Consider the following 17257-nt stretch of genomic DNA (forward strand, 5'->3'; position numbering starts at 1 on the left):
AGCGCACAGTAAGCTAACATCATATGTATAGCAGCTAGTTTACCATAAGGCACCTTCCTTGCAAAGCTGCTTCTGCATCACTGACCCTTCTCTGATTTGAGTCTTTACAAAGTTTTAAATTCTGGATCCTACCATTATATGATGGGGGTGTTCGGAGGCCACAAATCTCAGTTTTCAGACTACTACTACCAATCCTACTTCAGATTACTACCTTTCTGTTTTTTTTTTTAATTGAATAAACAGATTATATTCGGTGTTGTATGATCAGTTACAATTATAGTCTCCGTGTTCTAGTTATATTAACACTTACCTGAATAAAACACCCCTCTTGACAGCTTTCTGTTTGAGGAAACAAACAAAGTGGCTTCTTAGAGCTGTTAGAACAACAGTGTCTCCAGATTTATGACCATACTGTAACATTAGCGGACATTTTCTTAAAGACCAGAAATTAGCTGAGGCAGATCTAAGACTATTACTCCTGTATGAGAGACAGGGAAGTTAAACTCAGTTCGGTCTCTAGTGAACAGAGCGGCGCTGATTTACTTCCTTGGTACTTGGTAAGCTGTCTGTTTAAAACTGATTTTTATAGCCGGGCTGTATGTTTTGCAAAAGCTGAGATACTTTTGTGTTAGCAATATGCACGCACATTTTTCCCCTTGACATATCACCTCAGACACCAGTTTGATATTATTAAGTTTGCTTTCTTTAGCTAAAGTTGCACTAAGTTATCAAATGTGTTTGAGAAAAAAATAATAATTTGTTTCGTCTAATACTATAATTAGAAGATTGGACTTTTGATGCATTCTGTGATATTGTCAGGTGTATGTGGATCTGTCATATTGAAGGCATACAGTATACATCTGAACCCCAGTGTAACCATAAATCAGTGCTGCCAACTTGATTTTTTTTGTTTTAATTACCCGTGTTACTATGTGGCTGTGAAGCACTAACTGTCTTTAAACATGATAGGTTGTGCAAGAAATAAAATATTTAACATGAGTCTTATTTAGGAAAGATATACTTTCTGCACACCTCCCTCCTGTCCTGATTTAGACAGGGAATTCCGTCCAGGACAGCTTTGTCCTGCGGGTGAGGAAGTTGCCAATGGACCGCGCAGTAATGAATGGGTATTAAGAGCAAAGGGGGTGGTTAACGTCAAATGTAACATGACCGTGCCTCCATCATGATATTAAAAAGCTTACCTTATATGAAATGGTAAAAAGTAAATACAGTGCACAACAGGTCCAAATGTCCAGCACACTATCCTGTCTCCATCATATATAGTCCTATGACCATCAAAATCATATGCAGTCCTAAATGCCCACCAAGTAAAACTGCTTGCCTGTCATATGCAGGACATTGCCCAGTATAGTAGCCCCATGCTAACAGCCCATTATGATGTTTTTCAGTCCCATAATGGCAATCGAAAGCTCAGCCAACTGACTATTCATCCTTGAGCCTCCGACTTTGTGCTACTGCCACTCTAGTTGTTAGGCCAGGAAGAAGGATACATATGCCATCTGCAGCATGTGAATGTGCTTGGCACCATAGACTTGTTTTGCCTGTGTCACTACAGCATCATGTAACTATAGTGTAGATACACAGAATTGTGCTCCGCTCTTTCTGGTCTCACTCTTGGCATTGGAATTGGAGATGGTAGCTATATTAAGGCAGCGGTTCCTGGTAAAGGAAAAAAATCACTCTAGTCATGGTGCCATTCCCCAGGGCACTACAGCTGTTTTTTTCCAGGGTTCTCCATGGATTGTCTCACAGGTCAGGAAAAAACCTGAACCTGTTTGACACTATAGAGGGGTCGGATGGAGAACCAGAAGCTACAGTCATGGAGAATGTGGCTTCTACCTGGTCCTCCCCCACTCACCTTAACCCTTTCTAAACTGAACCGAAAAGGTTTGCCAGATCAGGCAGCAATACAACTTTATGTTATACTGGTCGTTATTCCTGCTTTTAAAAATTGTCTCTGTTGTGTACCCAAAATTGTCTTTAACCCCTTCACTGCTAAGGGCGAGTGGGACTCATACTCCATGACAACGAAGGGTGAAGAAAATCCCCCCCCCCCCCAATCACGGTTGCTTTTGGCACTACGGTACTCTTGTTTGAAAGAGGTACTTCTTACTGGGGCTTCTTCTGTCAAGCAATGATGCCCTTAGTAGATACTTGTGATCACTAGACAATATCCACGTGCTTATCATTTCCCGGCTGGACTACTGTAACCTTCTCCTCACCGGCCTCCCCCGCTCTCGCCTTGCCCCCCTTCGTTCTATACTCAATGCGGCTGCGAGGCTTATCTTCCTTTCTCGCCGCTCCTCTTCTGCCTCCCTTCTCTGCCTTGCCCTACACTGGCTCCCCTTCCCTTACAGAATCCTTTTTAAACTTCTTACCCTCACCTACAAGGCTCTCTCCCACTCCACTGCCCCTTATATCTCCAATCTCCTCTCCATCCACACTACCGCCCGGTCCCTGCGTACGGCCAATGACCGTCGCCTCTCCTCCACTCTGTTCACCTCATCCCACTCCAGAATCCAAGACTTCTCCCGAGTTGCCCCCCTCCACTGGAATGACCTCCCACGCTCCATCCGTTTGTCCCCTAACCTATGCTCCTTCAAACGGGCACTCAAAACTCATCTCTTCCGCAAAGCCTACCAGCCTTCCACCTAACCCTCTCTCCACCCTCACTCTCATCACTTAGCTCCTCCTCAGTAGAGGGGAGCGCCTGCTCCCCTCCTCCGACACCCTCTGTGCCTGCCGTCTGTCTACCCTCCCTATAGGATGTAAGCTCGTATGAGCAGGGCCCTCCTCCCTCCTGTCTCTCTACCTTCTCTTCTGCTCCAACCTCCATATATTTGCCTTGCCTGGAGCCTCTGAAGTCTTGGTACTACTCGTTTATCGTTTTGTACTGTTATTCCCTGTACTGTCCATTATTTGTATTGTGTACGGCACTGCGGAAACCTTGTGGCACCTTATAAATAAACGATAATAATAATAATATACCCATTACACTACAGAAAATAATAAAATAGATGGTAAACATGAAAATTTCCAGTAAAAAAATTAAAATTTGGTACAATTGTTTCCAGAAGACTTTGATTTATTCAGCAAGGTACAGTAATGTAATGTGCACATTTTCCATACGTTCATTTAGTAGATGTATGAAAAGCTCAATTTTTGTGATATTTTTCAACCTTCTGCAACCAATGTGCCTCCAAGTCTTGGATATGAAAGGACCCAATGGTGTTTTTGGAAAATACAAAGTGTTCTGAAAAAACAGGTATAATTTATGTGAGTATTGGACAGAAAAACAACTAACATTGATGTTGGAATGTGACCAAGCCCAAAAAATGCCATAATTGACTTAGCACAGAGAGTGGACCCCCAGCAGGGAAGGGGTGATTTATCACCTGTAGTCCTGGGGCATTCCCATGCAGGTGGTTTCTCTACCATACATGTCCCGGGGAGCAGAGTAATAGGATTTTGTTCAGAAATTAAAGCAGATTAGTTTAATGGCTATAATTTATAAAGATTAAGCCATCAATCATATTTTTAGCAGGATTCTATTAAACAATGTCTTCTCATAAAGGAATGATTATTAGTATTAGTGATGTTTCATGGAGTTATGTTGACATATATCTGCTACCCTGCGACATTAGGAGCACATGATGAATGATCACATGATCTGTTACGTGCAAACATCACATTGCTTTAATTTCCCCGAGCCCCATTTTAAAGAATTATCACTAATGAAAGCCTGAATGATCTTATTTTCATGCAACAGAAGTTGCGGTTGGCAGCTAACGAGGTCTTATTATAATCAGGTGGTACAAATCCATTTTCAGAGCAATAATCATAATAGAGTCTATTTAGGAAAACTGGTTTCAGACAAAAATGTAGAGCATAATTTGCTAGATGAGCTTAAATGTAGTCCTCAGAGCTCCTCATTGTCTAGTGTCAATTATTCAATTAGATCCCATCCGCTTTTGTACCAGAGCTTGAAGTACATTATACATGTTGAAATTTCAGGAAAGAGTACAGAGGCTCGGTGCAGTGTCATACTGCTGTGAATTTCATTATTTCAGATTTTGTTTTTAGAACAGGGATTTGTCCACTTTTTGGGCCCCCACTCTATGTAGCCACTTTGTGGAGGTCTCCCCCATTGGGATCCCCGCTGTTTTTTTATACAATTTGTTAAAATGTAAATTGTGATAGAGTATTTTCATTCTTTTATAACAAAGGGCAACAGGGTTTTTCCAAATCTAAATGTTTACCTGCAATGAGGGTTACTTAATAACATTGTCTATAGGTGCAAACTCACATTAAAGCTATAACAACCAATCAGAAATTTGATTTATTTGTCAAATTTGCAGTAGATAGATAAAAGATTAATTGCTATGCAAATGTGAAACTTTGAGCAATGTTAATTGGAGGCTTCTAGACATTGGCAAAATAGAAAGGCCGTATAAGATCTGCGAAATTGTATATTGTTAATTTTTTTTAATGAATATATTATTTACAGCTGTATCCGTAGCTTTATAGAAAAGTCCTTGTCTTTATTCAAGCATTCTATATATTTACGTCTTAGTTGTTACGCTTTGTGAGGTGGTTAAGTGGGCAGTCAAAAGTGTCTCTGCCAAAAAAATAAAATACTCAGTACATTCCCGCAACCCCTTATCCGCCAGGCATGTCCCCTCGTTGAGCTTTGTAGGCAGAACCTGCACTTTCATTAATGTATGAAGACAGTGTTGGGACCTGCTTATTGGTGGTAAGTGCTGCTGTTACCGTTCCTAGCTGGTTTATAGCATCTTAATTCTGCTGTACAGTTTTATGTGAAGGGAGAAATAGGTTAAAATAAATGCCAGAATGTACTTATATATGGATTACACGAATATAGAATATACAAAGATAACTGAGCTGGTCTTTGACCAGTGCCGGTTACTGTGGGTTATATTAGAAACCTAGCGGCTACAGGAGATGGGAAAGACAGAGTGGCCGATTCAGCAGATGTTTACTTGGAAATGTATTTTTGTCAAGGACATTCGGTTTGAATATTGTTTTTAGCCAAAGGCTAATTTATATTTAATTAGAATGGACATTTTAATTTTCCCAGACGGAATAACTTGGTGAAGTGCATACAAAGCTCCACTTTAAAGTGAGATGAGCCCAAAATGCCACATCACAAAAAGTCAAGGTGGACTGCACTATTATGGCGTTATGCACCCTTGACCTATTGAAACCTACATGCACTAATAGGAAAAACAGAAGCTGAAGGATTGGAAAAGGGAAAAGCTGCTACTAACAATGTTGATATCTCAGAAATTGGTGGTATTTCTAGTGATGGGAGCATCCCCTTGGAGTTATAGGGATTTATTCCATTCCCCGAGATGAGCCACCAGACATCATGGTGAGTACGTACTCAAACATCGCTGAGTTTTCTTTGCGTCTCTATGGGATGAGAAGAAAGATTAATGAAGATAGATTGCTGCAGAATGCCTTCATGACTGTTCAGAGGCACTCCATGGCACATCATGATAGTATGAAGGTAAGCATGCAGTGGGAAGAAGCTTTGAAGCACTTAGATAGTGAGAAGTGCAGGGTCTTCCAGCAGCACGGAGTAGTGATGTGAGGCTCCTGTCAAACTGATGTCATATCTAATATATAAATGCTTAGTGGGGTCTGTCTGTCTGTGTGTGTGTGTGGAAAAAAAAACAAAAACAAGTTGCAGCGCCACCTGCTGGGCAGAGTTATACACTGACCTACTAAATTCTTAGTGTGTGTGGGGAAAAAATTTCAAAAAGGGCTGAAATTTGGTAGGGCTCAAACTCATTTTCGTGAGGTAATTTTACCTCATGAACACACATGTGTAGAGGCGTGCGTTAGTGTGTGTGTGTGTGTGTGTGTGTGTGTGTGTGTGTGTAAAAAACTATTTTCTCAGAAAGGGCTCATCCAATTGACCTGAAATTTGGTATACTGACATTATTTGACAAAAAAATTAGAATAGTCAAGTCAACTTCCATCATCCCCCCTCCCCCCCGTGGGAGGGGTAGTAAAGGCTAAATTTACGAGTTGAGGGGTCAAACTCATTTTCGTGAGGTAATTTTACCTCATGAACACACATTAAAAAGGCCGCTTGCGTCGGGAAGTAACGCTCTTCCCCTGAGGAGGCCTGGGCTAGTTCCAAATGCATGACAAGAACCTTTTTAAGACCTTAAGTAGCTTGATTTGACTAGAATGCATGAGTATCATGCACGGGTTAACTTGTGTATATATATATATATATTTATATATATATATATATATATATATATATGTATGAAACAAAGTTCATACGTCTCAGAACCCTAGCACCTTGCTAGTCTTTGTACTTTATACATAGCTAGAAATATTCCACAATTTTTAATAACTTTAGCTACATCAGTCCCTGTCCTAGTGGAGCTTACTATCTAATTTCCCTATGCTAGAGGTTGCCTATGCCTGATATAAGTCTTCTAGCATCTAGACAGGGCTCTTTTTCATTACTCATTTACAAGTAATTTCCTGCTGTATGATTACACAGCGCTGGTAATAACTAAAAGTAATTTTGTTCAGCAGCCAGTGAATCAGAGAAACAAATGTTACTGTGGTTCAGAGTGGATTCATGCTGTCGCCAGAACAGCAAGCACTGACTTGGAATATCTTTCCCAGAAGCTCCCTCTCTGCAGATCTTCTGTTCCAGTACTTCTTGTGCTTTTAGGGAATTTTACGTACGCAGGCTTTTATCTTCATTCCTTCAGCAGCACGAGATGCCAGCACACTACTGTGGCTGTTCCTGCCTTTGTTTCATTGACATCTCATTTCGTCATTTTAGTTTTCGCTCCAAGTTCATATCTTACCAGCGCAGACTCAAAGGTTGACAGCTGCTAAATTCCCACGTGAAGACAGTGGGAAACAATAAAGCAAACAGCTCTTTTGGGAGACTCAGTAAAGGAGGGATTACAAGAAGTGTAGGCTGAACACTACACTTGTTTTTAATTATTATTTGGGAAAATGAGTCATACTTTACTGTCATCTTATCTGTCAAGAAACTGACTGCATGACTCCGTGTATCTTATTGTATGTATATATGATCTAAGCATGGGCTGTCCAACGGGTGACCTCAAATTGGATCCACATACCAACCTAACACTATTGACAACCTCAATACACTCTGTTATATTACATCATTTTTGTTACAGTATTTGGCTGAGAGCCCATAGTTATGAGAGAAATGTGTCTCTGTTCATTTATATACTTGAGCAGCATATATTTAAGTAGTTCTGATATTAATTTATAAAGCACTAACATATAATGCAGCACTGTATATTGAGGGCATGTAGATAAAAACAACTTTATATATAATGACATAAAACATAGGGTAAAGGTCGCCCTGGCCATATGAGCTTACAGTGTAATAGAGAGAGTAGTTCTTGCCACATGTAGCTGAAGTGGGGACCGTAGATCTCCTTGTGTGGCAGGTGTATATAGCTAGTTTTGGCAGTATTTATCCACCTAGTTTTCCTGCGGTGTCATTTTAACAATGTACTTATGTTTCAAGATTTCAGCTCCAGTAGTTAATGGGTAACAGTCATAGCTCTCCACAGTTTGCTTCCATGATTACTGCTATTGCTAAGGAGTGTCTGTTATTCACAAGTTATCTGCCAAATGGCAACAACAAGTATGTCTTCAACTTCATCTGCTGATTTCAGACAGAATTCCTATTATAAGTATCAGAGGTTATTGCAGTTCTCGTTCCCAGCAAAACTTTGTTTTTTAAATTTTGTTTTTTAATCTCTTGCAAAATGCAAATGTCCATTCAGGCTGGAGTAAGGATAGATAGCAGGCATTTCATAGTGCTGGCATGTAACACAAACAGGTAAGCCATAAAAAAGGATTAATCCTCTTACTTATGTGTATTAGCGAAGTATCTAATTGGGAACATAGTATATACGGCAAAATGCATTTTGCCAAATAGTTATTATTATTGTTGTTGAAGATGGCGCCACAATGCTTGACAGTAGTAAAACAGTGCGTACATGAAGCATGGACACACAAGACAGTCAAAATAAATGCAGGTGTAAAAACATAGGATAGGGGTGTCCTGAGAGAGCTCACAGTTTAGTGGAAAAATAACAACTGAGACAAGGGCAGTAAGTGTGTAAGTGACAATTGGAACAGTAGGGTATGAGTGGGTTTTTAAAGAACATTTAAAGGTTTGAAAGCTGATCGGGCGTAGTAGGAATCCAATAAGTTGTCTGCATGGTAGAAGGATAGTAGGGGGAGTGAGAGGTGGTTATCAGCCAATGCACAGGTCAGAGGCGGATCTAAGAGGGAGAATATTGCGAGATGAGATCTCAGATGTATGAAGGGGTGGTGTTGAGGGCTTTGTAAGTGATAGAAAGTGATTTGAATTGGATTCTGGAGGATATGTGGAGCCTTTGTAGGGATTTGCAAAGTGGTGCAGTGGCTATGTGGCAACAAGAAAGGAAGATCAGAATTTAGGATGGATTGAAGTTGGGATAGATGTGTGAGGGGAAGGCAGATAGAAGGATGTTGCAGTAGTCGCGGTGGGAGACATTGAGAGCATGGTTAAGAGCTTTGGTTGAATCTCTGAGTATGTGTAATAATCCTAATGAAAATCTCCTTTAGAGTTAGAACCTTTTCTCAATATGTAATAGCTGGAAAGACTGGAGAGAATATGTCAATGAGGGGAAGTGGATCCGCCATTGAGCCATTCTAGATTTTAGTTTGTGATGGTCCAGAGAGTCAAGTAGATAATTGTTATAGAATGAAATGGATTTATGTTTAGGGGAAGTAGAGATTAGCAATGTGTCTCGGGAATTATTGTATTCCGAGTCAGAAAATACTCAGAACCAAAGAGTACACTATATGACAATTAGCTAACATTTGGGCAAAGGTGTACTCTTTATTTTTTATTTTTTTAGCTAGGTCAATCAATGTGTTATTTGCTCTAAGGCCGGCGTTACTCCAAGTTATAAAGGGGTGATCAGTTTTACATTCTTGAAATTCAGTGTTTTTAAGAAGTGATAAGTGTACCGAGTGCAAAGTGATTCTGAATAGGTCAAAATGTTTGCGTAGATATCAGGAGTGGGTTGCCTAAAATGTGTTGTGTGATTTCATGACCATGTGAGTGTAAAAAAAAATAATCCGGTTCATATCAGTAAGTATCAGTAAGGACATTGCTTTCTTAGACTGTGCAACCAATACCTCAAGTAGCAGAGGAGTCATGCATAGTTTTAATGTCGTACATTAGGGAAGTTAAACCACTGTTAGATTTTAATTGTTGAAGCTTATCAGTGCTTATTCTTGGCCTCTTGCCTTACCAAATTATAAAATGGAATGCTGAGTTGACATGGTTGGATCTCCGTTCAAGATTAACAGATGCAACACTTGGTTATAGTACATTAATTTAAGGAATGTAATCATTTAATAAGGTTGACTCTAACTAAGAAGGAGAACTTAAGATAATGCAACTGATATACTACGAATTGCACACTTTATATTAAAATTGTATACATTGGATGGATCAATGGATGTTTATGAAATTAAATGTCCAAATATAATGGTATTATGCCAACTTTATGTGGGAGGTTTGGCTCTGGTGCGAGGGGGTAGGGGTTAGGGGAGAAGGGGCACCTGATATTTGTGTAGCAGGATAGCTATAGATTTGTCAAGATTGGCAGAAAGCCATAATCCTCTTTTAAATGCTTCAGTCTTGACCATTAAAGGGAAGAACAACAGTGAAGGTTATAACTGTAAAGTAAAGTAAGATCTGTTTTGCTGAATTGTTTGAAACAGAGAAAGGAGAGTGGGTGTTATGATATTATTTTTTTATGGTTTTGAAATATTCCTCAGAGAATCCATTATGTGCTTTACATGCCTGTAAGCTGGTTATATTGGCATTAATTTCATATGATAATAATTTTGGAATAAAGCTCCACCTTTTGGCATAAAGCTTAAATTTCGGGAGTTTGGCATCTGGATACACATATATGCTAGTTTCGTGCAGATCACATGATTCACAACCGTTTCTTTAGATATTGCAAGAGTGTGTACACTCCCAGGATCATGGTTTATCGTACTAAAACACATCGCATCTGATGATTTGACTTTCTAAACTTCCTAAAAATCACCACTGATGATGGAATGTTGTCGGGCACATGTGGAAGTGTGTACGCACTCGCGGCCAGCAGCGTAGATCTGTGACCCTGCAGGAGAGAATGAATAACACAAGTGATCTCTAGCCTTTTTGGGGTTGGTAAAAATAAGCATATGTCCATTGTTTGTCCCTTTGTTTGGCTGGAGAAAGTGGGGCAAAGCGTTTCATGGTCAAATATATATCTGCATACTGGGGTAATCTCCCTTTGCCTGTGAAAACATGGCAGAAACATCTTTGAAATTGAGAATGTTATTATCCCTTACCCATAGCTGTCTTGAAATTACTATCTGCCAATAAAATTATTTCCTTGGCTATGTAATGGATGAATTTCACAATAACAGGCCTCAGCCTCTCATTGTTTCTCTTTCTTGGCCTAGGCAGTCTCTTTCTAAGGGGTAGAAGAGCCATTATTTATGCGACAGTCCCTAGGGATTTCTATGCATAGGTACCCAAGTAGACTATTGCCTATAGCTGGGTACACACTACACGGTTTTCGTCCAATAATCGGCTCAATCAGCCGACATACGACCGCTCGTTCAAAAGTCGGGTCAGTGTGTGCAGTGACACGATGGTCGAAAGTCTGCCCAAATGGACGATTGTCGCCTCATTTGGTTGGTCGTACCGTTTAATATTTTCGTTCCAATCTCGTTTCCGCTGTGTAGTGTGTATAAACTTCTGACCGATCCACAACAGTGAGTACGAAATTACAGTCATTGCTCACGACAACATGGCTGTAAAAAGTCGCTAAAGGGACGTCCGCTCTTCCCTTTATCGTCCTAAACAAGGCTAGTGTGTATGCAGTCCATGGACCGAGCGATCAGACCATCGATCGAATGTAAAATCGCTCGGCATAAAAAGTTGGTCGCAATTTCTGTAGTGTGTACCCAGCTTATGATTGACTAGAATCCCTATAAAGCAAAGGGTAACAGTTTTCAAAACTGAGGAATTGGTTGGTTTTTGCTCGTGATTTTATGATATTCTGCAACACGAATACAGTGTCCTCCATATCACTGGCTCATTGTCCATGGCTGGCTATTCTGGTAATGTGGGACTCTATTTTGGCTATAGCATTGTCAAAAGAAGCTTTACAAGACCTCAAATGTTTTATCAAATATAGGCATAATGTTCTGAGACATTTTCTTCCTGCAATGGATGGAGCCCAAATAGATGTGATAGATGAGCTAATAGAAAAGGTAAAATCCTGTTGTGAGCGAGAGCATTCATTGTACAGTTGGGAGGGGGCTGCAGGTTTGTGTTTACTATTTCTACAGCAACTGGTTTAACTGACTGTTTATTGGAAACAGACTAGTGAAGATACTTATCCATGACTTGAAATGGGATAGAAGTCACTAGCTCCTTGTAGCGTTATACAGAGCAAATAGTGCAACACATCGCCAATCTCCCTCATCTAGAAACAATAGTTATATTATATGGTGCATTGTGGGGATATGCAGAATGCTGGTACCTTAGTATGACCATTGGTTACTGAATTTCTATGGTTAACCTAGTGCTATCCATGAAAACTTCTACAAAAATGAAACTTGAACAGTTTTGTCAGATCAAAATAATTTGTACAGAATCTGCTTTGTTACTATACAAAGGTTTTTGTTTAAAATAAAGTTTACACACAGTTATCAGATTTAGGGACGGTATAAATCAATTATGTAGATAAAATGCCATAGGTTTTGAATCTGCAAAATTGGTTTTAGGGGGCATGACTACTTTAAATAGGTGGCATGGTATTAATTATCAGCATGGATCATCATGGAGTCTATCTCACAGTTTTAAAACATTGTATTGCTATTCCATTATTGAGTAATCACAGGAACATTCTGTTTTTATTGTAATGATTATTTTTGTGCTAAGGTTACACATGGTGAAAGTAATCAAATCGTCAGTCCGCGAGATAAGTCTAGGAACAGGAAGCAATTTGCTGTAGAACACTGGTTACAGTAAATTGAGGTCACATTTGAAATAACACAATTTCATAGCTTTAGTATCACATTTATTACATTATATTGAGAATAGTGGATAATGATGACATTCATCCAAGATGGCTTCAAGTGTGTGTACATAATACTTTGATCTTCCTGATCTCGCTGCAATGTAACCTTGTCAGACCAATGTCAGAGCTGTAATTATAGATTAAAGTCATTTTTATATCTTGGAAATCTAACTGCTAAATGGAACATTTTAAAAGCAAAAGCACTTAGTAGTGTTAGTACTATATAAGGGAATAGTCTGAAGGAAATGTTGATAATATTTATCCAATTAGTTAACAGTGATGTTTTTATTTTTTAAGGTGAATTGGACTAGGGCTTGAGCATCTTATCGTATTCAATTTGCATTTCCTGCTTTTCCGGAATGTCTGTAGCCAATCGGATAATCTGAGTGTTTATAGCAGTACAGGGTATTTCAGTAGATGAGTGTGGTGATATTGTTGGAGGACGTGAGCTGCCCACACATGTTATTATATTACTGAGAACATAGGTGCATATGACAATAGTAGTGTCATTAGGAGGGAGACGGTGGTGAGCAGGAAGCCACAGCCAGATATGGATAGTGATTTGAAGCTCCTGTAAGATTGATGCTGGCAGATTATGGTATGAAATGCACATTTATATGAAATAAAGTTCATACATTCAACTTGTTTGCCTCGACTTGTTGTGTGGGGCTCACTGCAGAATTCTTTGCTAGGTGATCTGAAGAATTCCAAACTCAGGATATGCCTGTCTCACATATAATCATCAATGTTTTGCTTGCTGGTGGAGAGGGGATTAGAACATTTGTGTGTTACCACAAAGTTAGCTGCAGCCACACAAGGTGGACACATCTAGAACTCTAGATTGTAAACTCTGGTGGGCAGGGTCCTCTCTACCTATCATCCCATATCTGTCCACTGTCTGACTCCCTTGTACGTCCGGTCATGTCTTTTGCTGCACTCTGTGTGAGTCCCCATTGCATTACTCACACTAATCTGTGCTACTTATGTGTATTACCTCATCTATTTATTACTTGCTTCTGTATGCAGCGCTACGGAATCTGTGGTGCCTTACAAATAAATAAATAATAATAACTCCCTGATCTCTATGGTAAATACATATTTTGCACTCAATAAAGCGCAGAACAGACAAGAAAATAGAACATGCTACAATCTATGTACACCCTACCTTGATAAGGTGAGGTAGAGTAGTCTAGACTACATGTGCAGCTCTAGGGAAGGCTGTCATAGATAAGAGTAATCCGCAAAAATCAGTGTGCCTGACTTTTGTAGGTTTTGAACAGGTATTTCTGATAAGCATTTAATGGTTGACTTTTTACATATGTACTTACTGTGAAGTGGTCAAGCATTAGAATTAAAACAGGTTTGTTCCATCCTGAACTATACATTTATTTAATCTATCAATTGAATCAAACAATAAGGTGTATCATTCTCTATGGGGTGACATATTTGCTTATTTTAAAAATTGGGGTAAACAAGCAATCGATAAATGTTTTTTTTTTATGAAGCACATTGGATGCGCATTGCAAAACGACTTCTGCACCAGCGTGTTTAGGTGGTGCGCCCAGCGCACTTCAAGGAGCTTGCCTCTTCTTTACTCTCAGAAGATGCTTTAGCACACTGTAAGCGTACCTACATTCACAGGGAGGTGTAAACATCAGAGGAGGAGCCGGCACACTCTCCTCCACCCAACAAGCAACGGCCTTTACGATCTCATTTTTCATACTACTCAGCAAAATCTGTAATACATTGTTAATCTTGAAGGGGAAGTTCATTTTTATAAAAAAGTGGCCTCTCATATAATAGTAATGGAGGGTAGTACATATACCAAACCAGAAGCTGCTGAGAGCTATTTGTGCTGTGTGTTCGAGCAGGAGATTCCATCCAACCATCTCCCATAGAGCGCAGTAGAAGTGCCTCTCCATGCGCTGTATACCCGGGAACGCCTCACAGCAGCTTTGGGTAAAGAGTGGCTCCAAGGGGGAGGCAGATCCCTATTTGCTACATGGGGGGCAAATTAAAAAGAACTTTAGTAAACATCTCCCTTTACACTGTACTGCAGTGGATAATGCAAGCGAATATTGACTATAGTCATCCATCACTTAACTATTACTGTGTTAGGAGCTGTCCCTTGATCGCGATGGCTCTCTGTTTCTTCTGTTTTCTTCACTGGCTGCCGGTCTGTGTGTGTCCCAGCTGTTTACCCAACAGCAGGATGCTTCTTCCATGATTTACTGCTGCTAATCACTGCAGAGGGACTCATTCTGAGCACACCCTAGAATTGGCCAATTGTACTTTAAATTGCAAGGAGGGCTTTGTTTTGGACCCTTCTTCCTTGCTGCCTGCCCTGACCTTTTGGCTTGACCTTAGTATCACTGTTTGCTGCCTTCCCACTGTCACACACTAGGCTCTCAGGTTCTGTCACTTACCTCTTCGCTGCCATTCCAGGTTGTCCCTGCAGTCCTCAGGCTCTGCTGGTTTCAGACCTATCTGTAAGATGCTGTCCAGTCTGTTTCCACTCCAGAATCACAGTATGGGTGTGGCCATCTTGGATTCGGTCACATGATTCCCCTCACCCAATCAGGTGATAATAGCCTCCAGTTCAGATTCCCTCCAAAACCAGTCCATGGGAGCTGGCATCTTGGATATAATCACCTGATCTGTTAGGGCTCACGCCCCAGGCATCAGCTCCTAGAACCGCTTCAGAGGTCTTCGCCTATAGGAACCAATTTCTCGTAGAACTTTATGCACTCACAGGTACTCTGATGCCCCCAGGTCTTGTACTCTAGTAGTGGGAGCTGATACCTGAGAACGTAGCGCTGGTGTAATACAGAGGTGGAGTGAAAGTCCCGGCAAGGAGTATATGTAGCCGGTAATCATCATCATTTATTTATATAGTGCCACTAATTCCGCAGCGCTGTACAGAGAACCCATTCACATCAGTCCCTGCCCCACTGGAGCTTGCGCAATGACAGCGTGTGGGTCCAGGCCAGAGGTCTAAAAGGTCCCAGGAAAAGTAGCAGTGTCGAGATCCAGGCTAAGGGGTCAGGGTCACAGGCAAATATGAAGAGTCAAAGTCCAGGCAAGAAGTCAAGGGTCACAGGCAATCCACAAAGTCAATATCCAGGCAAAGGTCAGCAATGGTAATCCAACAAAGAATAGAGGGCAATGAGACAGAACACAGCAGGGTAGTGTGCATGTAGCAGGGACTATAACCGGCAGGGAGGGCTTGTCCCTTCCTGCCTTATAAATGAATACGGGCCAATGGGAGATGTCCTGCACAGCAGGAGGAACTTAGCCCAGCTGGGCTATAACAAAATTATACGCGGTGCTACTAGCTGAGAGCGTCCCGACCGTTGCCTAGGCAACGGCCGGGACCAGGGGGAACTGACATCCCGGTCGTCATGAAGACGGCCGCGACGCAGAGCCTGCAGGGGAAGTGAGTCGTGGCCGTGCCCTGAGCCGCCGCGGCTCATAACACCATCTCAGCAACTTGGAGTGCTGCTTCTACGCAGCTGATTGCAGTCTCCAATCAGGAATCAAAAACAACTATAAAAAAAACTTCCTGGAGTCCTTACCTGTTGCCAGTGCAACTTTGTATTTCAGACACCAACCTGGTTCCCAGCAGTTTGCTATCTATCTTGCTCTGACAGTTCAGTCTGCATTCTGGCTCAAGTCCGATTCCAGCAATCTGGTTCCATCCACTATGGTTCCATTCCGGTTACAGCAATCCTCTTCCTGCATTCCAGTTACAGCATTCCGTTTACAGTCCAGTTGCAGCATTTTGTTTACAGTCCGGTCCAGCAATCCAGTTCCTGTTTGCTCTCCCCTGCTAGTGTAATCACCATCTGCACCAGTCCATTCACTACATGCAGAGGAACATTATTAGGCCACCCAGCTTTGTCCACGTACTCACCAGTCCAGCTCCAGATCGTCAGGCGTGACACCCACGACCATTTGCATCTGTATTGGTTATCCCTTGTACACCACCTGGTATACTATTCCTCCAGTCTCCGTACATCACTGCTACCTGATTCCTGAGATAAACTTTTACAACTTTTAAAGTCCTGGGGTCATCTGAGTACCTGTGAGAATATCTCTTATCTACAGGAATAGCAACTTGCTATAGGCGCACTTATCTCATGTCCTGTTCTTAAAGTTTATTCAGGTTTCCAGGGGGAGCTATAAAATTGTAACTGACCCACTGGGAAAAGAAATACCCATGGCGTCTGGACCGCCCAGTCCCACTCAGATTCTGGCTACCCGGATACAAACACTTTCTCTAGTGATCAGAAGCTCTTTGTTTGTTTGTCGGCCCAGGAAGAGGCCCCCAGAGCTTCCCAAGAGCTTCCCAAGTGACTGATGGCTCAGTAGTGGAACCTAACATGAACCTCCCTGATCATTTCCCTGGGGAAAGAAATTTGTTCTGGAACTTCAAGGAGCGTTGCAAATTATATTTTAGATTAAGGCCTAAGTCTTCAGGATCAGAACAGTGAAGTAAAAGCATTACCTCCTTACTCCAGGAAGACCCCCAAATGTGGGCTTTTGGTCTCAACCCTAGCCACCCAGCATTAGACTCTTTGTCTATTATATGATGACCCGACAGGGTGCCTTCTGCTGAAAGTCATCTGCGCTCTCTCAAACAGACGCAGGTCGGCGGAGGAATACTGTGCTGAATTCAAGTGCTGGGCTATGGACAGTGAATGGAATGACCCAGCCTTGCACTGCCAGTTTCGTTTAGGACTTTATGAATTGATTAAAGACTCTCTGGTCGCAATTGTTCAGTCTGGGAAATCTCCTCCAGCTGTTTCTGTGATAATTTATAAAATCCAGAAAAGTTTTGTTATGTAGACTATTAGGCTCCCGTATTTGACATCTCCTGCACCTCCCCTTATCAAATGGCATGACTAGAGCATTTATTATTCGGAACTTGTAGCCTCACCACCTTCCTCCTCCATCTGAGTTGATTTTGATTGTATTGTTTCTTACCCTGTGTCTCATTTTTTATTGCACTGTTATATTTAACTGCCACAGTTTTATCTGCTTCCTCT

The 17257-nt window shown here is 41.2% G+C and overlaps 1 protein-coding gene across 1 annotated transcript in view; it reads left to right on the forward strand.

Annotated features, from left to right (window-relative positions):
- Nucleotides 1–471: 471 nt before the first annotated feature.
- Nucleotides 472–17257, forward strand: part of CPQ (carboxypeptidase Q) — a 331562-nt gene continuing 314776 nt past the window's right edge. The window contains exon 1 of the mRNA XM_075213841.1: nt 472–557. The gene's annotated coding sequence lies outside the window, so the exon portion shown is untranslated. The remainder of the gene's footprint in view (nt 558–17257) is intronic.

This window comes from Mixophyes fleayi, chromosome 5 (assembly GCF_038048845.1).
Source record: "Mixophyes fleayi isolate aMixFle1 chromosome 5, aMixFle1.hap1, whole genome shotgun sequence".
In the NCBI taxonomy this organism is placed as follows: Eukaryota; Metazoa; Chordata; class Amphibia; order Anura; family Limnodynastidae; genus Mixophyes; species Mixophyes fleayi.